The sequence below is a fragment of the Pteropus vampyrus genome, unplaced genomic scaffold (genome assembly GCF_000151845.1).
Source record: "Pteropus vampyrus isolate Shadow unplaced genomic scaffold, Pvam_2.0 Scaffold337, whole genome shotgun sequence".
Classification (NCBI taxonomy): Eukaryota; Metazoa; Chordata; class Mammalia; order Chiroptera; family Pteropodidae; genus Pteropus; species Pteropus vampyrus.
In genome coordinates this window covers 1,889,017-1,910,655 of record NW_011889118.1, presented here as the reverse complement: position 1 = coordinate 1,910,655, position 21,639 = coordinate 1,889,017, and the positions used below count along the sequence as shown (strand labels likewise).

At 37.0% G+C, this 21,639-nt stretch overlaps 1 protein-coding gene across 7 annotated transcripts in view; it reads right to left on the bottom strand.

Annotated features, from left to right (window-relative positions):
• The window catches only part of PBRM1 (polybromo 1), a 106,482-nt gene extending 84,868 nt beyond the window's left edge, over positions 1-21,614 (bottom strand). For 2 of the 7 annotated variants that reach the window (XM_023522299.1, XM_023522302.1), the window contains exon 1: positions 2,446-2,569. The gene's annotated coding sequence lies outside the window, so the exon portion shown is untranslated. Of the gene's footprint in view, positions 1-2,445; positions 2,589-5,827; positions 5,976-15,804; positions 15,903-16,845; positions 16,999-18,603; positions 18,730-18,995; positions 19,156-21,460 lie in introns of those variants that run through there. The other 5 variants (XM_023522303.1, XM_023522306.1, XM_023522304.1 and 2 more) reach the window with 5 other exon arrangements.
• Positions 21,615-21,639: the final 25 nt, after the last annotated feature.

Below are 21,639 nucleotides of genomic sequence, written 5' to 3'. Positions count from 1 at the left end.
GTACTTATTTTAAGTACAAGTTTTAAGAATAGCACAGAAATGCTCTGATGCTGTATGTGGAGGTTATGCTCCCAGAACAGCATAGGTGAAACTAATTTGATTCCTTATATATTTCAGTAACTAAATTTCATAAATCAAATTTTTACTAAACTCTATTTCTACTTCATAGTAAATACTGTAACTGAAATTCAAGTGCCATATGTATGAAATGATGGAAATGCAAGCCTTTTTAGGGTTTGAGCAACTGAGATAGAGAAAACACATCCCTTGATGTGTGGTAATTTCTACATGTGCTGTTCATATCTATTGAAGTCTTGGTATTCTAGAAGAACAACTACATATGTAAAGTGGGGACTACATATTTTAACCATGGAGTGCTCTGCTAGATTTAATAACAGAATTGAAGTTATATCAAAACTGAATGGAGATTAAGTTCACTGATGCACATCACTTTTGCTCTCCAGACTGGCTGGTTAATTCCTACCTTAGTCACTGTTTCAACATAGGAAGTATATACCCCAAAGAGTACTTGGCCAGGGAGATTCTAAAGTCAGTTTCTAAAGTGAGGAATAAAATGTCTCAGTCAAAGTGTATATTAAATGGTACTTCAAATCCAAACCATGTTTTGTGAATATAGAATAAAAATTAATGGTTATTTCTGGTTTAAATAATAAAAGCACTAGTATTTTTTCCATAATCCAACAGAGATCTTTTTATTTAGTTTAGTCTTAAGGTCCAACATTAACTCCACAGAGAGGGCACTAACATCTCTTGGGCCTAGCATGGTGCCTTGCAAAAAGACACACAATAAATATTTAACACTTAAGACATATGATTACCTGGGAGTCTCCAACCACGTAAGCTTAAAGAACCAACATAACACTGATGAAAGCAGATTAAAATACCCATGTTTAAATCATTTACTTCCTGACTAAAACATGGCACTACAGAGTTAGGTTCAAAATGAAGAGAGTTATATTCTACAGACGAGATTCCTTTCCTCCCAATCCTACCACTACTCTGGAAATGTGTTGCAGGTGACAAAGGGAGCAAGGTATGTGAATGCATTCATACAACCTATTCCCACAACTAGAAAAATCCAAGAAAATCATTCTTAATTTAAAAATGAAAAACTTGAAAATTCCCTCTCTCTTCCTGAGAACTTTAGGGCTAGAAAGAAGCTTGGGAGGTATAAATATGAACATGCGAGATCCTTCCAATTTCTTACTGAAAGAAACACAGACAAATCCAAAATGCAGGCATTTTCATTTTTGAGTAGAACCCTGGAGGCCTATAATAAGGCTGAGCCCCCTATAGGTAATGAATGTTCTACCCAAGAAAGCATGAGTTAAGCTGCTGCTCCTACATTAATATCAGAGAGTAAAATGCCAGGGAATCCCTAGTTAATTGCCTACCTAATTCCAATCACCTCGTTTCTAGAAAGAAACTGACAAGATGCCTAAGAACTAGATTTTGAGACTCCAAGAAGAATTCATGTTTTGAGAAATTCATCCACCACCGCTTCTTTGTGTTGACGTTTCAGCAAAAGGCGTTCTAACTTGGGGAAGAAAGGGAAATGCTCTGCTTTGGGTGTCTTGCTATTTAGTTGTAGAAGAGAGATATAATTCCATATACTATTTTTTCCCCCTCTTTTTAAACGTGTGTTTATTCAGCAAGAATTTATGAGTACCTACAAGTCAAGCACAGTCTAGATGCCAGCAATAGGTGAACAAGGTGGTATCTTTTGTGGACTATCATTCTACCTCGGGGAAAACAGAAAGTAAACATGTAACGTAATAAACAAGATATTTCACAGATAGGGATAAAAACTGAAAACTATAGAACAGAGTGATGTGATGACAGAAAAGGAGTGTGGAGCAAATAATTTGGATAGGCTGCTCAGAATAGTGCTCTCTTATTTGATGTTATTCTAAGTGATATCAGAATAATGAAAAAGAGCCAATGACAGGAAGAACCAAGGGAAGCACGTTCAAGCAGAAGAGCAACTGTAAAATTCCAGAAGCAGGAACACACTTGGCACGTTGTAGGAACAGTACTCAGTCTAACCTACAAAAATATTCCTAACTAAGATGATTCCACTGACTCTAACTTTTAATCACAACACTGCATACTCTTACATGACATCTCAATCTAGAAATATTAGATCAGTTCTTGATAATATGAAGATTCTCTTTAAAACTCAGTAGGAAATATGCATCAATATAAAAGCAATTCATAAAAACAGCCACGCATGGGACACATTGTCCAGCCTGTCTTAGATCTCTTGTAATTGTGGTGGGGCTCTCTGGCTGCATGCTCCTTTACCCTCTCAGTTACTAACACAACTGCATAGAAAGCCCAGCTGCTTACAGCAGCCAGAGAAATCACAAGGGCCTTGCCCACGTCCCAGAAGCCATCTATCATCCATTCCAGCTGCACACTTACTCCTCAGTCACTGTGCATTGATTGTCTTGCCCATCTTCATCATCATCTTCATCATCTGCTTCTCCTTTCTGAACAAACTCATTTCTTGTTCGAAGGTACAGATCCCAGAGTTTGCAAGCAGCTTTATATTCAGGAGAATCTGGCTGTACATTAACAAAGAGAAAAAATACCATGTTAGTACTTTATTATAAATCGATTACTACTTTTAAAGAATTTTGTTCCAGCAGAGACTGGCATACTACGACATGACTCTGAAAACGCTATTACAAATTTTTAAAATTCTTCTAATTAAAAGATACAAGGGCCTCGATTTCTCTTCTGTGTATGCTTTAAAGGCATTCTGAAATCAGATTAATTAATTTATGCCCTATTATATTATAGAAAGACTTGAGGCAGAAGATAAATGATTTGCTAAATTAAGACTAATTATTAATAAGAAAGACAACTTAAAGAATAAGATCCATTGCAGCCACTATGGAAAACAGTATGGAGATTCCTCAAAAAACTAAAAATAGATCACATGATCCAATTCCACTTCTGTGTATTTATTTGAAGGAAAAAAAAACTAATTTGAAAAGATATATGCACCCCTATGTTCACTGCAGCATTATTTACAATAGCTAAGCTATGGAAGCAACCTAAGGGTCCATCAATAGATAAATGGATAAAGAAGATGTGGTATATACACACAATGGAATATTATGCAGCCATAAAAAAAATGAAATCACGCTATTTGTAATCATATGGATGGGCCTAGATGGTATTATGCTAAGTGAAACAAATCAGAGAAAGACAAATATCATATAGTTTCATTTACATGTGGAATCTAAAAACACAAATGAACAAACAAAACAAAACAAAACCAGACTGAAAAAAAACAGACCAAATGATTACCAGAATTAGTGGGGTGATCACACTGTAAGGTATAGAGACAAAGTCTCTACATTGTACACATGAAACAAGTCAAAAAGATAGAAGCTAATAACTGCTTTGATATCACTTCTTTTTAAAAGTATTTAATACCTTATTTGAATATTTCTTTTTCCGTAGTGCAAATGAACTCTAACTAAAACGTTCCAGTAAAACCAATGTTTTAAACCAACTTCAAAAATGCATCCATGTGCCACCAATAAGGAGTAAGCAATGTTCATAAAAGCAAGAACACAGCAAGCAGGAACCCACATGATAAGTAGAACACTGAAGCTATTGTTCACCTTGACGGCATTTATAACACAAGATAAACCTCAGCTTTAGTTTTCAAAACTCCTGGAAGATGCAAGGACAGGAGATAAAGGCCAGGTTCCACCAGAGGCTGGGACTCCAAAGGCCATGGCTACAGTGTGAGTGGAAATTCAAAACAATTTAGCTTCTGCGCTGCCCAGGAACAAGGAAGACCACACACTGCAACCTCCACCCAGCTCAACCCATGCCTATCTCCAACATTGGCACTGTGGGGAAAGGAGAGGTACAAGATGAATCTCCTCTGAGAACTATTCATTAGCTAGCCCTAACAAAGATAGGCCAGGTGCCTGGAATAAGCAACAAATATCTTCTTTAGATTAACCCAACTTTAATCTAAGCCTCAAAAAATCTCTACAGATATAGTTCCAAAAAATATGAGATCATGGTCAAAATTCATTACCACACAAGAATGAAAGAATTACAAGAGAAAGTCAGCAGAAATGAGAGCAAAATCAGACATGCAAATACTTCAGATACTGGAATTATCTGCCATAGAATAAAAAATAAGTATGTTAAGCGTTTTAAAAAACAATGGGATTAGATATAAGCAAAGTGCAGGAAACCATAAACAAGAAATTACCTCCAAAATACAAAAAATAGAATATTAAAACATAAAAAACCAATATTGGTTTAAGAGCAGATTTCAAAGAAAATTGGAAGAATGAAAGAAATGACCTAATAAGCAACACAGATACAAAAAGGGGGACTATGAAAGATTAAGGGAAATGGAGACCTAAGAGAGTTCTAATATAATTTCTAATCTGAATTCTACAAGGAGAGAGAATGGGGCAAAGGCAATATACAAAGACACAATGGATGGAAAACTTTCCAGAGGTGATAAAAAGCACCAATCAAAAGATTTAGATTTAGGAAGCCATAAAACTCCTAAATTATAGATAGATATTCATATCTAGACATATCAAAGTGAAACTGCAGAATACAAGACAAAAAGATACTAAAGCAGAATGAAAAAACAGATTACCTTTAAAGGAATTACAATTATCCTGACATGAGTTTTCCATAGCAATAAAAGAATGAAGAATAAAGAACGTAGTATGTTTGTGAGTAAAAACACTGACTATACCTTAAAAATATGAATTATATCTGAATAAAAAAATACATAGTCTTAAAAATCTAAAAACATTTTTGCAGAATCTTTATGAAGAAACATTTAAAGCATTGCTAAATACATTAAAAGACTTAAAGAGACACCAAATTCAAAGATTAGAGTACTCAATATTATCATATGTCAATGCTCCAAAATATGATCTACAGGGTCAATGGAATCCCGAAACAAATTTCAAAACAATTTTTTGTGCTTAACACACTAATATTAAAATGTATAAGGAAAAGCCAAGAATATATAAAGAAAAGGCCAACAATAGTCGGCATGCTTTCTTTAACAGATAGAGAATTATAAAGCCAAAGAAATTAAGGCAGAAATAGAATAGCCCAGGAAAAAAGAAAACTGGCAGAACAAAAGGAACAGATTACAAGGCTAGAAAGAGACCTATAAAAACATGGAAACAATGATAGTACTGACAAAGCAGACAAATGTAGAAAAAGTAGCTGTTTCAAGGTGCTGCTTATACCTGTGGGGAGAAAAAAATCTTTACCTCACAAAAATCAATCCCAACTGCATTAAAGGCTTAGATGTAAATGATAAAACTATTAAATCTTTAGAAGAAAATATGAGGAGAATATCTTTATAATCTTTGGGCAAGTGGAAAACGACACAAAGGATAAACCACAAAGGAAAAGATGGATAAATTTGAATATATTAAAATAAAAAACTCCAGTTCATCAAAAGACCCATAAAAAGAATGAAAAAACAGACATACATTGGAAGAGGGTATTTGCGACACATATAACCAAAAAAAAATTAGTATTCAGAACATAGAAAAATTTCTAGAAATATGAAAATAACAAATCCAAGAAACACATGGGCAAAAGATTTGAGCAGAGATAGAAGAAACAAGAATGTTTCATAATGATATGAATGTTCAGTCTCTTTACTAAGAAGAGAAATACAAACTCAAACTGCCAACTGAGAAACCACTATTCCCTTACCAGATAGATAAATATTAAAAATCCAGACAATTGTCAAATTGTATACCTTCCAAATTTGATGCTTTCTTACCTTATAATAGGCCTTTGCATTGTTAAAAAGCAGCTGGAAGTCAGCAGTCAGCAGATTCACATCATCATACTCCTCCATTTTTAGTTTCTGTTGAATTTTCATCAAGTCAATGGGCTGAGAAACCACTTCATAATAGTCTGGTTGATTTCTGTTATAATTTAACATTTTTTAAAAAATATATTAATCCAAAGCCTATAAAACGTTATATTTCAAATATAAAGTTACATTTCAAAGTATCTGCAGAATGTCTAATATTCCAAGTGATAGAATATACTGCCATTACTAGAACTAAAAAGGAATAACAAAATCAAGATACACATGCATGCCCTGTTCAAAATATATATTAATGATATAAAAACCTAAATTAACATCTAAGATAGTTCTTTATATGCTAAATATTTACGATTTAGGGCACCAGTAATTATTTTTCTCAATTCTCCCTCAAGGGTAGGTAATTAACTCCATTCTAGACATGTAAGAGATTATTACTTGTAAATAATCTCATGGTCATTAAAGCTTTAATATCTCTTAGGATCCTGATGGACATGTTACAGCCATATATGTATATTTAATTTTTAAAACCTTTTATTCTGACATAAAAGTGGCAAAATAATACAAAGAATGCCTTTTATCTGACCATTTTGTGAGTAAGCTGCTGAAATGATGTCCTATCACCTCTGAATAGTTTAATGTGCATTTCCTACAAATAAGGACCACAGTTCAACTGTTAATATCAGGAAATTAACTTTGATATAGTATCACCATCTAACCCTCAGACTCCATTCATATTTTGCCAACTGTTCCAAAATTGTCCTTTATAGCAAAAGGATCAAGTCTAGAATCATGTGATGCATTTAGTCATATTTCTTTAGTTTCTTTCATTCTGAAACAGTTCCTCGGTCTTTCCTTGACTATCATGATCTCGATAATTTTGAAGATTACAGCTCATTTCTTGTAGCGTCCTTCAATTTGGGTTTGTCTGTTTTCCTGGTAAGTTAAGGTTATGCTTTGGCAGGGCTATGACAGAAATGATGTTGCATTTGTCTGTCTCCTATCAGGTGGCACTTAATTTTAACTTGTCCCATTACTTAGATGAGGTTGATTTTGATCACCTGATTATCGTGGCATCTGTCAAGTTTTCTGATTGACCAAGTTACTGTTTTCTACCTGTATTTTATAGAGAGATACCTCCAGACTACATAAAAGCCCATAATTCATCAATTTATTCATTTATTTATATCAATATGGGTTCCCAGATTCCTATTTTACTCAGTGAGTTAAAAACCATTATCATAATTATTTTGATGCTCTAAGTGCTCCAGGTTTGGCCAATAGGAGTCCTTTCAAGATGGCTTCTATTTCTATGTCCTTTTGACATGTTCCTATCACCCGCTGAGCACTTGCTTATTTTCTGGCACCATAAGATGTTACAAGCTCATTTTTATTTTCCTTGCCCTTGAACTCAGCCATTTCCCCCAAAGAATTCTGGTTCTTTTTAATAGTATATGGTATTTAAAAACCAAGACCAAGGTGCTAGAAGTGCTCACTTCTACCGAAGGAAGAGGAAGAATTGAGTTTTTTACAACTTATTGACTACTTAAAATTTGAATGAACTATAAAATTAAGTATGAGAGGAACTAAAGGAGTACTCAACCTGCTATTCAGAGAAAATGTCAAGAACATAACAGTTTCGGTGAGTAAACTATAAAAGATCATCCAAGGCCTAAGATCAACATATCAGTGGTGCCAAGGGAGTGAGCATTAGAGCTCTGTTAACTTGATATCCAAGGTGGCTCTCTCTATCTGGGCCTGATGGGCGATAGCCCACTGCTCCCTGCTAAGGCTGGACATTAGCAGCCTCTGAGGCATGGAGGATTATCTGCAGACAACTGAGAACTCAAAGAGGACATGTATAGTAGTCTCTCCTTGTCTGCAGTTTTACTTTCTGTGGTTTTAGTTACCCATGGTAAACCATGGTCTGACAAATTAAATGGAAAATTCAGAAATAATTTATGTTTTAAATTGCATGCTATCCATGTCATCCTATGTTTTGCCCAAGACCTGAATCATCCGCTTGTACAGCATATCCATACTGCATCCACTACCTGCCTGCTAGTCAGTAGCAACAGTTATTAGATTTTTGCAGTATCGCAGTACTTGTGTTCAAGTAATCTTTATTTTACTTAATAATGGCCCCAAAGTGTCAGAGTAGTGATGCTGGCAGTTTAAATATGCCAAAGAGAAGCTGTAAAGTGATTCGTTTAAGTGAAAAAAAAATGAAAGTTTGTAACTTAATAAAGAAAAAACGTTGCATGCTGAAGATATATAGTAGAACGAATCTTCTCTGTGAAATTGTGAAGGAAAAAGAAATTAGTCCCAGCTTTGCTGTCACACTTCGAACTGCAAAAGTTACAGCCACAGTGCATGATAAGTGCTTAGTTAAGATGGAAAAGGTATTAAATTTGTGGGTAAAAGACCTGAACAGAAAACATGTTCCAACTGATGGCAACATGTTGCACCAGAAAGCATTGAGCTTTTTCGAAGACTTTAACAAGGGATCCTCTGAAACAAGTGATATCAAGCCATTAACTGCAAGTAAGGGTTCATTACCCAGATTTAGGAATAGGTTTGGACTGGAGAGGCTGCATCTGTTGATAAAGTTGCTGCCACATTTCCAGCAGAGTTGAAGAAGTTTATTAAGAACAAAGGTATGTATGTATAGGAAAGAACATACTGTATATATAGGGTTCAGTACTCTTTGTGATTTCAGGTATCCACCAGGGGTCTTGGAATGTATCTTCTATGGATAAGGAGCAAACTACTGTACCTAGAAAGGACATAACCTCTTGGTAGCTCTGCTAGAAGGCTCCTCACAAACATCTTCAGAATTACCTCAGAGACTAAAGGAAGATCAGGATCCAACATTTCACTCTACATAATATGATCAGAAAAAGGATCCTTCGACTTTCAAAATGAAATAGCTCTACTAATTTTTCCTATTTACAGAAAGGCATAAAAAAAGTAAAAATTGTTCTTATTTACCCAGAGTTAAAAGCTCTGGTGGTATTCTTATAGACTTCTACACACATGTAAACACAAATAGGGCTGTATAATACATGTTCTTTCATAACAGCTTTTCTCTCTGAACAATAGATGAGGGTACCCTGCCATGATATGGCTGTATAATAGCCAAAGCATAGCTAAAACTTTACCAAGAACAGTGAGAAACACCAGGCCTGATATGTGCAGGGCCTGTGGCTACCCCTAAACCCATTTCCCCTCTTCCCAGGCTGACAGCATTCTAAGCTGCTGCATAGGTACAAAAGATCATATTCTCCAGCATCCTTGCAAGCAAGTTCTGGCCAACGCAAGAGCTGAAGTGTGCCATGTCCAGGACACATACTTCACATGTCTTTTTCCTACAGGCTGGAAGGTAGTTGTGGTGGTAAGCCATTTCAGACCATGCAGACAAAGGTAATAGCCCAAGGACAGCAGAATAAAGAGACAATATCTGGGTTCTGAGGACTATACAAAACAAGACTCTTACATGAAAGAAAGCAATTTTTCTTATTTCAGCCATTAATTTGGATGTCTTAGTACAAGTAGCCTAATGTACTAATGGCAACAAAGTCTCAAGAGATTCACAACTATGTATCTCTGAGCTACTTCTCATAAACTCTTCACAAAACATATGCATTCCACTGAGAGGCAGAGATGCTCTCCTGGCACAGCACAAGGGGAATGTAACAGTGCTGATAAAGCATCACTATCATGGAGGTTGGAAGAGAGTGCTCCAATATCCAGGGCCTGTATCCTCTGCCCCTTAACACTAGTCTGCTAGTAGAAAGCAGGCAGCAGAGGGGAAGTCCTTTTCTATGAGGGGTTTGTGTACTCCAGTATGATGTTCCTCCTCTATACAACATACTGGTTAAGAGCACATGCTGAATTTTGGTTATCTTTTAGTTAGTTCTGAAAACTTGAGCAAGTTCTCATCTATAAACTGTGATAATACAAGTTTAAACAAGATAAGGTCTGGAAAGTGCTTGGCAATGTGTCTAGCATATGGTAAACAATAAATACAGACTTTTAATAGCACATACTAATTAAATGACAACTTTTAAAAGACTGTTGATAATAAGCCAACTGAAATCTAGAGACGATTATTCATTTTAAAAAGAGTACTTCTTTTTTTGGCCATGACTAAGTTACAGGACTCTTTCTCTTACTCGAGAATGGTGACACTGTATCCTTGCTTGCTCTGCTCTGTGAGGTGAGAAGTCTACCTTCAGCTAAACCTGCAGCTTGTTGGCTACTCACTGTGGCATCGACAATCACAAATGGGTTTAAATCTTTAATTAACTTATTGTATTAGTTTCCTACAGTTGCTGTAAAAAATTGCCATAAACTTAAAACACCAGAAATTCATTATCTTACAGAAGTCCAAAATTGGTCTCACTGGGCTAAAAAAGCAAGGTGTTGGCATTTCTTCTAGAGGGTCTACAAAAGAATCCATTTCCTTGACTTCTAGAGGCCACCTGCATTTCTTGGCTTGTAGTCCCTTCTTCATCTTCAAAGCCAAGAGTATAGCATCTTCAAATCTCTAACTTTTTACTCCTCTGCTTCCCTTTTCCCTGTTTAAGGACCCTGTAATTACACTGGGCCCACCTGGATAACTCAGAATAATCTAACTCAAAGTAAATTGATTACCAAACTTAATTACTCTTTGCCATGTAATCCAACATATTCATAGGTTCTAGGGATTAGAACATGGACATATCTGGGGACCATTAAACTGTCTATAACATGTATGTATACTTTCCAAACAAATTAACTTCAACTGCCAGAGTCTGAATGGAATAGTGATGTTATTTTGACAGCAAGAGAAGAAGAAAACTCTAATAACGGGGAACACAGCCTCTACAGGGAGGTGTTTGCAATGTGCATATTCGAATTAGCAAATTTTTTTTGTTTCACTGGACCACAGAGGTCAAGTCCAAAAGTAAGGGGAAAAAAGGAGAAAGGAAAAGGTAAAAATAATCGTGCATATTTTGAAAAATTAATCCCTTTTAACTATGATAGCTACATGTTCAATGCTATCTTAAAGGCTGTTAAATAATTTTTTAAAACATGTTTTACTTTCACGGAACTAGAGAAAGAACAATAAACCAAACCCAAAGCTAGCAGAAGGAAATAAAATATAAAGCAGAAATAAATGATGTGAAGAATACAAATAGGAAAAAAAAAATCAGCAAAGCTAAGAGCTGTTTTTTTGGAAAGAGCAACAAAATTGATAAACTCTTAGCTATATTAAGAAAAAAAGACAGATAAAATCAGAAATGAAAGAGAGAACATTACAACTGATGCTACAGAAATAAAAAGGATTTTAACACTATGAACAATAGTATGACAATATATTGGATAACCTAGAGGAAATGGATAAATTCCTAGAATATACAAACTACCAAGACTGATTATAAAGAAACAGAAAACCTTAATAGACCTATAAGTAGTATGGAGATTGAATTAGTAATCAAGTCTCCTATCAAAGAAAAGCCCTGGATCTAATGGCTTTGCTGATGAATTCCACCAAATGTTTAAAGAACTAAAACTAATCCTTTCCAAACTTTTCCAAAACATTGCAGGAGGGAAAACTCACTTATTCTATCAGGCCAACAGTGCCCTGATACCAAAGCCAGGCAAAGATACTACAAAAAAACTGTAAACCAATATCCCATATGAACAACAATGCAAAACCCTCAACAACATACTGGCAAAATGAATTCAGCAGCATATTAAAATGATTATGCACCATACCAAATGGGATTTATTCCTGGAATGCAAGGATAGTTCAATCTACGAAACTGATAAAAGTAATGCATCATATTAACTGAATGCACATGATCATCTCAACTGACAGGGAAAAAAACATTTGAAAAAATTTAATACCCTTTCATAATAAAAACTCAACAAATTAGGAGTAAACAGAAACGAACTCAACATCATAAAGGCCTTATATGAAGAGTCCACAGCTAACATCATACTCAAAATGGTGAAAAGACTGAAAGCTTTCCCTCTAAGATTAGGAATACTAATGGACAAGGATGTTTGCTCTCACCACTTGTTTTCAACATAGTATTGGGAATACTAGTCAGAACAATTAGACAACAAAAAGAAATAAAAGGCATCTAAATTGGAAAGGAGAACTAAAATTATCTTTGTTCACAGATGATATGATCTTATATGCAGAAAACTCTAAAGAGTCCGCAAAACAACAAAAAGACCCCATTTGAACTAATAAGTGAATTCAGCAAAGTTGTAGGATACAAAATCACCATATGCAAAAATTAGTTGCATTTCTATATACTAACGATGAATAATCCAAAAAGGAAATTAAGAAAACAATTCCATTAATAATAACATAAAAAAGAATAAAATACATAGGAATAAACCTGACCAATTAGGTGAAAGAGTTACACACTTAAAACTACAAATCTCTGTAAGAAATTAAAGAAGACATCAATAAATGGAAAGATCTCATGCTCATTGATCAGAAAATTAAACATTGTTAAAGACACCAATACTACCCAAAGCAACAGACAGGTTCAACACAATCCCTATCAGAGGCAGATTCGAGATGGCATAGAAGATAGAGGCAGTGCACACCTCCTCTCGCAACCACATCAAAATTATAACAAAACTCCAGAGCAACCAGTACGCGGAGTTGCCAGAGGTCTGGCTAAAAAGAAGCCCTACAACTAGGTCACCTCAAATAACAGGTCACTTCAAAACGGCAGGAGGAGTGAAGATACAAAACAGCCTAGTCCCACAACTATATGTGGTGATCAAAAATTGGGAGGGGTATCTTGGCTGGAGAGCCACCTTCCCCATCTGAGGTTGTGGCTGAGTGAGATGGAGGGCTGTGAGAAGCAGAGACCTTCCTCTTTAAAGGGCCCATTCCTGGCCTTACTCGCTGACAGACTCACTTACTCTGAGCTCCAGCGCTGGGCAGCTGTTCAAGGAACACCAGGGATATATGGGGAGGCACTGAGCTGTTGGGCTTCAGCACGAGGGCTGGAGGGGTGTCAGCTTACACCCAGAAAGAGGTGGAGGCACAAACCATTGTTCTTTTGTTGAGCCCTCCCTCCTCCCAGCCTGCAGATGCAGGCACCATCGACCTGGATAACACAGGTCACTCCACTCAAGAGATTCCCTGAGACTCCAACTCTCCCAACCTGTGACCCATTCAAGCTGCTTCCAGAGATTTATTCCATACAAACGGGTTGTCTTGGCTCCTGATGCAAACTTTCACAAAATCTCTCAAAGGCTCACAAAATCCGAAAAAGCAATATCTGGCCTTGGCATGCCCTGTACCTCTTGCTGAGCAGCCCCAAGCCCCGTACCAGTACCAGGCAGCCAGCCTCGGTTTCTGTCTTGGCCCCTTGAGGCCCCTATAAGCCCAGCATGGATGCAGCCATATGTGAATTGTTTGGTGACCCTCATCAGGTGGCCCCAGAGGTGCACAGGCGGCAGCTGAACTTGGCCTGCAGCTAGACCTCTCCCAGGTCTGTGCCAAGGGGCCCCACAGCACACCTACTAACCTACTACATAAAGCCACTCTACTAAGAGCGGGAGACTTAGGAATCCTATCTAATACATAGAAACAGATACAGGGAGGCAACCAAAATGGGGAAACAAAGAAGCATGTTCTACATGAAAGAACAGAAGAAAAAGAATTCATCAAAATGGAGACAAGCAATATACCAGATGCAGAGTTCAAAACACTGGTTATAAGGATACTCAAAGAACTTAGAAGAAGAATAAATGAACTCAGTGAGAACTTTAACAAAGAGATAAAAAAACAAATAGAGAGGAAAACATAATAGGGAGCCAGTCAGAAACGAAGAATACAATATCTGAGATGAAGAGCACTTTAGAGAGAATCAACAGAGTGGATAAAAGGAGGATCAAATCAGCATCACAGAGGATGGGGTACCAGAGGATACCCAAATAAAATATCAACAAGAAAAAAGAATGCAGAAAAACGAAGACAGTTTAAGAAGCCTCTGGGACAACATCAAGCATTAACAACTTTCACATCACAGGATTACCAGAAGAAGAGAGAGAGCAAGGAATAGAAAATCTTTTTGAAGAAATAATGATGGAACCCTTCCCTAACTTGGTAAAAAAATAGATATACAACCCCAGGAAGTTCAGAGTCCCAAACAAGATGAACCTAGACACATCATAATTAAAATGCTAAAGGTTAAATTCAAAGAGAGACTCTTAAAAGCAGCAAGAGAAAGTTAGTTACATACAAGGGTATGCCCATAAAACCGTCAGCCCATTTCTCAAAAGAAACGTTACAGGCCAGAAGGGCTTGGCACAAAATATTTAAAGTGTTAGAAACCCAGGACCTACAACCAAGATTACTTTACCCAGCAAAGTTATCATTTAGAATCGAAGGACAAATAAAGAGCTTCCCAGGAAAGAAAAAGCTAAAGGAGTTCATCACCACCAAGCCAGTATTACAGAAAACATTAGAGAGACTTCTTTAAGGAAGAAATACGTATCAAAAGTCTAAATAAAGAATGGCAATAACTACGTATCTACTGATGAGTATTAAAAATGAAAAAGAATCAAATGCTCCAATCGAAAGATAAGGTGGCTGGATGTATGAGAAAACAAGACCCTTACATATGTTGCCAATAAGAGATTTCAGATTAAAAGACACACACAGGCTGAAGGGGGATGAAAAAGATATTACATAATGGACATAGAGGGTAGTGTGTTGAATGGAGCAAGTCAGACAGCGGAAGACAAATGCCATATGATTGCATGTATATATGGAAACTAAAGACCAAAATAAACAAGATTTATTGGGGTGATCACTTTGTAAGTTACACAGATGTCTAATCACTATGTTGTACACCTGAAACTAATATAGTATTCTATGCCAACTACAACGGGAAAAAAATTACAAAGAGGAAAAAAAAAATCCCTATCAAATCCCAACAGCAGTTTGGCAGAAACAGAAAAATCCATCCTGAAATTCATATATAATTTCAAAGAGCCCCTAATAGCCAAAACTATCTTGACAAAAAAGAACAAAGTTGGTAGACTGCTAAAGCTGATCCATAAACCAGTCATCACAGAGGACTCACGCTTTTTTATTTCAAAACTTACTACAAAACTGCAAGTGTGGCAAAGATGTGGAGAAACTGGAACCCTTGTACACTATTGGTGGGAATGTAAAACGGTGTGACAATTATGGAAAACAGTATGGTGATTCCTCAAAATATTAAAATCATAATTACTACAGAGCCAGCAACCCCAAGTCTGGGTATACAGTATAGCTAAAAGAACTGAAAACAGCATCTCAAAGAAGTATTGGCACCCCAAGTTCACTGCAGCATTATTTACAATAGTCAAGAGGTAAAAGCAACTCAAGTGTTTATCAATAGATGAATACATAAACAAAATATATGTTAATACAATGGAATATTATTCAGCCTTAAAAAGAAAATCCTGTCACATGCTACAGCATGTATGAATTTTGAGGACATTGTGCTACATGAAATAAGCCAGGCACAAAAGACAAATACTGTATGATTTCACTTACGAGAAATTCAAAGTAGTCAAATTCATAGAAAGAAAGTGCAATGGTGGTTGCCAGGGGATGAAGGGAAAGGGGAAATGGGGAGTTATTTAATGGATATAGAGTTTCAATTTTGTAATATAAAAAAGTTTTGGAAATTTGCTGTACAACAATTTGAATGTACTTAACACTTATTGAACTATACAATTAAAATAGTTAAGATTATAAATTTTATATAGTGTATTTTTTTATAACTAAAAATTTTTAAATATGCTTCACTACATCTTGACAACTAAAAAAAAAAACCAACCAAATATTCAATTACCAAACACTTTAAGCATGGATGCAAAACCAAATTCCTCCCACTCACCTTCCAACTCACCTTCGCTTCGGTGCCCTAATGAAGAGCTCACAGAGGAGCCTGCCCTGTTCATCCTTATAGTCTCGGATAGTGTTGTAGAGTTCATGGCACACAGCAATCTACACATAGAAACAAGAGAAAAATCACCAGATAAGTGAGCAGAAAGCCAGTGTGGGCATATACATTATCTTTAATAAAAACACACCCATAAAAGGCAAGTAGATAAAGGACAAATCCCCAAACAGCCATTAGGAACTCAAGTCTAAAATATGCTGACAGTATCTCTATTTAAAATAATTTAACTGATAAATGTTTTGGTATCTTTCATCAGATTTATGCTACTGATTTTTTTTTTCTTTTATATTAAATCAATTCATATCACTCTCTTGTTTAAAATCATCCTATAGAGGAGCTTCTTACTACTCAGAAAATAAAATCTAAACTCCTAACATTGCCCATGGAGTATGTAGGGTAATTGCATACCCGGGCTGGGCACTTTGCCAGTCTCCTACCTCTTGACTATCTTTCTGTAATCACAACACACCAAACCCATTCCTAACCCAGCCCCTCTGCCTAGAACATTCTTCCCCAGCACTCTGCAGGGTCGGTGCCTTCTCAACATAGAGAAATCTTTCTTGAAGGTCTGTGCCAAAACAGACCAGATCATCCAAACTTTTCTTCTTAGTTCTTATCACTAGCTGAGGATACTTTATTATTTTTATTTATCTGTTTCCATTCTGCTTTCCCTCCAACACTAGAATTTAAGCTCCATATGAAAAATTGGCTTGTCTTACCCAATCACCAGAACAGTGCTTGCCATATGACAAAGTTATTTGAGTGAATATATAATGTGACATATTGATATTCCTTATATTATTTCATAATACTGATGTATTACTGTAAGATTTATGGCTAAACATATACTTTTCATAAAAGAAAAATTAAGAATATTAATCCAGAGAAAAAAGAAATGGAGGCCTTGTATATTAACCACTTATCATTAAAGGAAGGGTAGAATATCATAGGAAAAGAGGAAGAAACTGTGTGATCCAAGTTACTCACAGGATCTACAGTTGGAAGATTGGAAAGTCTCCTCCTTTTCCTGCTTGGGCCTGGTGTGGACACGGAATGGTGCCCGTCGTCAAAGTCCCCACTGACACTACTGGAAGGGGAAGTAGCTCTTCTTCTCTTGGAACCCATTGAATCCAACTTCTTCTATAAGAAATAATTAGCCATGTTCTTATATTTAAATTTAGAGTCTGCCACCAAGCCCTCAGCTGGCCACCTGATATCAAGCTTCTGATTCACTCTGGAGGATATTTTAACTGTAGCAAAGAAGCTTGACTAAGTTTTTTTCAATGGAAGTCCTGGACCTTGTTGCTTTAGTCCCTTCATTAATCAGAATGCTACACTTTCAGCTTGGATGGGATAAATTCAGCAAAAGTGTACTCATCTGTATATCACCAATTTTGAACGACTCGATCGCTTCAAGGCCCCCAAATTACTTTGGACTGGAGTTTGAAAACCCACAAGTAATGGTATATTACTGTACTGAAGGTATTGATCTCTCATCCTCTAAGACAGCCAGGCAGACCTTGGGGACAGAGGCCCCAAGGCAGTCACCTCTGAAGTCAGCAGCCTCATCTGTCTTCTCCAATGTGTCTTATAATTATGATCATTTTCCAAGTAGGCCATGACATAATAAAGAATAGGCAACTGTGCCTGTGGCAAAGGAGCAGTGCAAAAAGGCAGGGGAACAGAGGACAATTAACATTTGAGCATTTTAGATGCACCCTAAAATTAACACTTTGAAAATAAATTTTCTCCACTTATTAAAGATTCACAAGACATACCCCTGGAAAACACTTAATGTAACTTGCCATACCTATGCCAAAGTAACAAAACTGTGCTTTGAAACTTTTGCCAATCCAAACTAACATGACACATGTTACCCTATCCTTGTGAATTTTGAAACTTTACCCTATCCTTGTGCTTTGAAAAGTACCCTAGAGGTGAGCTTTTAGATCCTGCTTGGCCTTTCAGAAACACAAAAATTTGCTATCAGTTTCAGGCAGGCTGCTAAGTATCTAATCTTAATACAACTTTACAAATATATACATTTGACTATAACACAAGAAATGTACTCACTGAAATAATCTCCTATAGCCAGAGGAAAAGGGTGTATACTGGAAGGTCCCACACACTTATACAATTTTTCAAGTGTATCAAAGGTGTTGTGATTTCAAAGGTCTTTCTCTAAAGCTAAAAGAAAAACTGATCCCAGTTTCACTCATCAACATTCAATTTCAGGTAACTAAGACAATGGCAGCCGAAAGAATGGGTTGCCAATAGTATGGAGAGAAAAATTGGGGATCTCCAGGGAATGAAAGCAGGAACAATCCTGGCAATCAACTAAGACATAAAAGGAGTCTCCTATGTCTTCCTTCAATAGTCCACATGGTATCTGAAAACAGAGCACAACATGAAGATGTTCCTTCCTCTAGGCTTTGGTTTGTTAAAGTGTATTAATTTGCAATTGGCTACAACTAGTGAAAAGCTTCAAAGGGCTTAGGCCAAGGGCAGTCAAGTTTTGCTGATTTTTGTTTGTTTTATAAAAAGTCTGATGAACTGGCCTCATTTCATTAAGATGAAGAAACTAAGGACCCATCCTTTGTAAACAATCTATGACAAGGACACAAGTGAATCTGATGAACACAAGAGGGAATCTTTATGGAAAGGATAACAAAATTTAAGAAAGATGGAAGGGAAAAGGCAGGGAAGGACAGAAAAGGAAAGGGGTATAGATGATCAGTAATTTACCAGCTTTACCAGAGCACAACCAGCGCCTCGAAAAGCCAGTCTCCTCATAATGTCTGAAGGCCAAGTGAAGCCAGTGGGAGAAGGCAGGGCTTTAGAAGTGCTGATTCAGTGTTAATATATTCAAAACTGAAAGAGAAGAACAAGACGGAGAAAAGGGAAATAAAAAAGAAGGGTCAGAAGGAGTAAAAATGAGCACGAATAGATAGAAAACATTCAGTAGAACTGCTAAGGAAAGAGAACTCAAGAAAAATAGGCATATCAATTTCCTTGCGCCAATGAAACAAACTGCAGCAAAGGCTCAGGCATTAAAAGTAACTAACATTTCTTCCATTTTAAAACCAAATGCTTTTCATATGCTTAAAGATGTCTCACTGAGGTTCCCCTTTACTCACATGGAATGACTGTCAATTCCAGGAATGAAGCATGCCTGCCCAAATGCCCCCTAGTCAATAAGAGCAGAGTTCAATCACAGAGCTGGAAAGGAGAGTGAACATATGTGGAAGGTTCACACTGTGATACCAAGTGTTGGTAAGCTGGAACAAACTGAAAATGGCTCATGTGAGCAAAGAGTATGGAAAACTCTCCCCAACCCCTCCCCCCCCCAAAAAAAATTCAGAGAAAGACATTTCTTTCCAAAAGTCCTATGAGCAATGGGAAGAAACCACATACAAGTTAGAAAGGTTAAAAAAACAAACAAAAAAGTCTTCAACCACAATGGCAAGTCAAAGTTACTTTTATAAATAATCCACTGAAAAGCTTAATGACAAAAAATAAAAATCATTGGTGTGTATACAGTTTGGACCATACAATATCCAAAACTCCTTGAGTCATTAGTTTACTCTGATAAAACAATAAAAAGATGTAACTTAAGAGTAGTTTTCAAATATTTTGTTATTCAAAGGATGCATTTAAAAATGTACTTTGAAAGTTTAGCAAGAAAGGCCGTGTGGCCAGGTGGGTAAGAAGAGCAATATGATCTGAGCTCAGAAGACAAAAAGAGTCCCAGTTTTTCCACTGCTAATTATGCTTTGATGTTGCTTGAGTCACAACCTTTCAGGTCTGTTTCTTCATTTCTAAAATGAGAACAGTAAAGCATACATATCTCCCCTGGATTGTCGTGACACATGTTCCCTGGGCACAGAAAAGAATTTTATTCATTTTGCAGCCCTGGTTTATAGAATATTTGGTATTGTTTGGTGATCAATTTATGTTTTTAATAAACATATTAAAAGTGCATTTAAATGAGACATTTAAAAAAGTTTGTGTAATTTAAAAAAACCGTGAGCATCCCTTCAGCAATTCTTTTTCCATGAAAAGAAATAGATTCCCTGGATAACAGATTTTAAAAAGGCATTGATTTGGTCACATGTCCAAAAGACTGATAACAAATGATAAATTACAGTAAAGAATAACTTTATAAAATGTATATCTGGGAAAATATTTACTCAGTATAGCCAAATGGTATATTTTGACAGCTTATAAAGTTTAGTATTCTCCTGCATTTCTAATGGTACTTTACACTGTAAATGCATGTTTAAAACAAAAATTGTAGAAAACAGATAACTTAAAGGAAAAAAGAAACCACTTATAATCCTACTTCCCAGAGAAAAATCACCCTTAACTTAGGCTTTCAGAGCTTTCAGTATTTATTTTATGCCTCAGTTGCTTTTTTTTTTAAACAAAAGTGTCAATAAACTATGTATTATTGTGCAGCTTTTTTCAAATTAAGGAGATTCTTCCAAGTCAACATCCTTCCACATGATATTTGATGGCTTGATAGTTGTTTAACGTATAGATATACCACAAATTACTAATCTTGGGGATTTGGGTAGAATATTTGAAGTATTCTGCATACTCCCTAAGCTAAAGAAAGTGGGCAAGGCCCTCCATTTATCCACTCACACAACTGTTACTGTTTTAATTTGAAATACTTCTTCAAAAGATACTTTCCAATCTTACTTTGGATCTTAAAATATGGGCAATCTGTTAACGAGTAAAGCAAACACTATACTACTCTCTTATGTTTGTATTGAGTTCAGTTGGCTTCCGACTTATATTTGAGAAAGAGTGCATTTCTAAATAGGGGGAAAAAAAACACCTAAAAACCATTTTCGAGAAGCCCTAGTTTGTTGGAAAATAAGTTATGTGTTTTACTCCATGTTTCTGTAATTGTAATAATTTCTATATCCACTACACTGTGTACCTGTCACTTGTCTTTCAGAATTTCTTCTAAATTTCTGCCAATCTTCCCCTTTACGTCACCAATATCTACCCTATAATAACAAAACTATGCTTCTCTTTCAGTAAAAATTTTGAGATGAAAAAAATGTTAAAAACCAGAAACCTCCATTTTTTGTGTTGCAGATAAGAAACTTAAGTGTCTGGCGGCTACTATAAATACAAGTCCCATTGATAAAAAATACTCAGTCTGAACACAGTCATCTGGAAAGTATAAAAATCACTAGAAGAGTTTGTATCAGAACCGTCAAGCAGTAACAAAAAAGAAGGTCTTGACCTGCGGAGGAAATAACTTTCCCCATCTGTCACTGACAAGGGGGACTAAGGAAAACGCTGACAGCTTTGAGCACTCCGACGGCCGCCGGGGGCGGGAAAAAGAAGCGCGGGGAGTTTCCCGGCTGCGGCGCGCTTTTGTCCCGGCAGGCAGGTGCGGCAAAGCTGCCAGGCCCGTCTCGACGCCCGCCGCCGTGCCCCACCCGCACCTTGCGCCCGGCTTGACCCACGCATCCAAGCGGCCGAGGCTGGGCCTCTGCCGCGGCTCCCGCCCGCTCGGGCCCACACAAAGGCCCGGCAGCCAGACGAAGAGGTGCGGCCCCGCCCGCCCCAGGCCCGGCCTTACCCAGCCGCTTCGCCGCCTGCAGCCCCGGCTGCGGTCCCCGACCGCCGTGCCCCGCCCCGTGGCCGCCACGGCTGCTGCTATTGCTCCTCCGTTCGCGGCCGCTGCCGTCGCTCCTGCACCCGCCGCCCTCACCACCCTCACCCCTCCCGGTGCCGCCGCAAAACCAGCCAGGGGCCGCC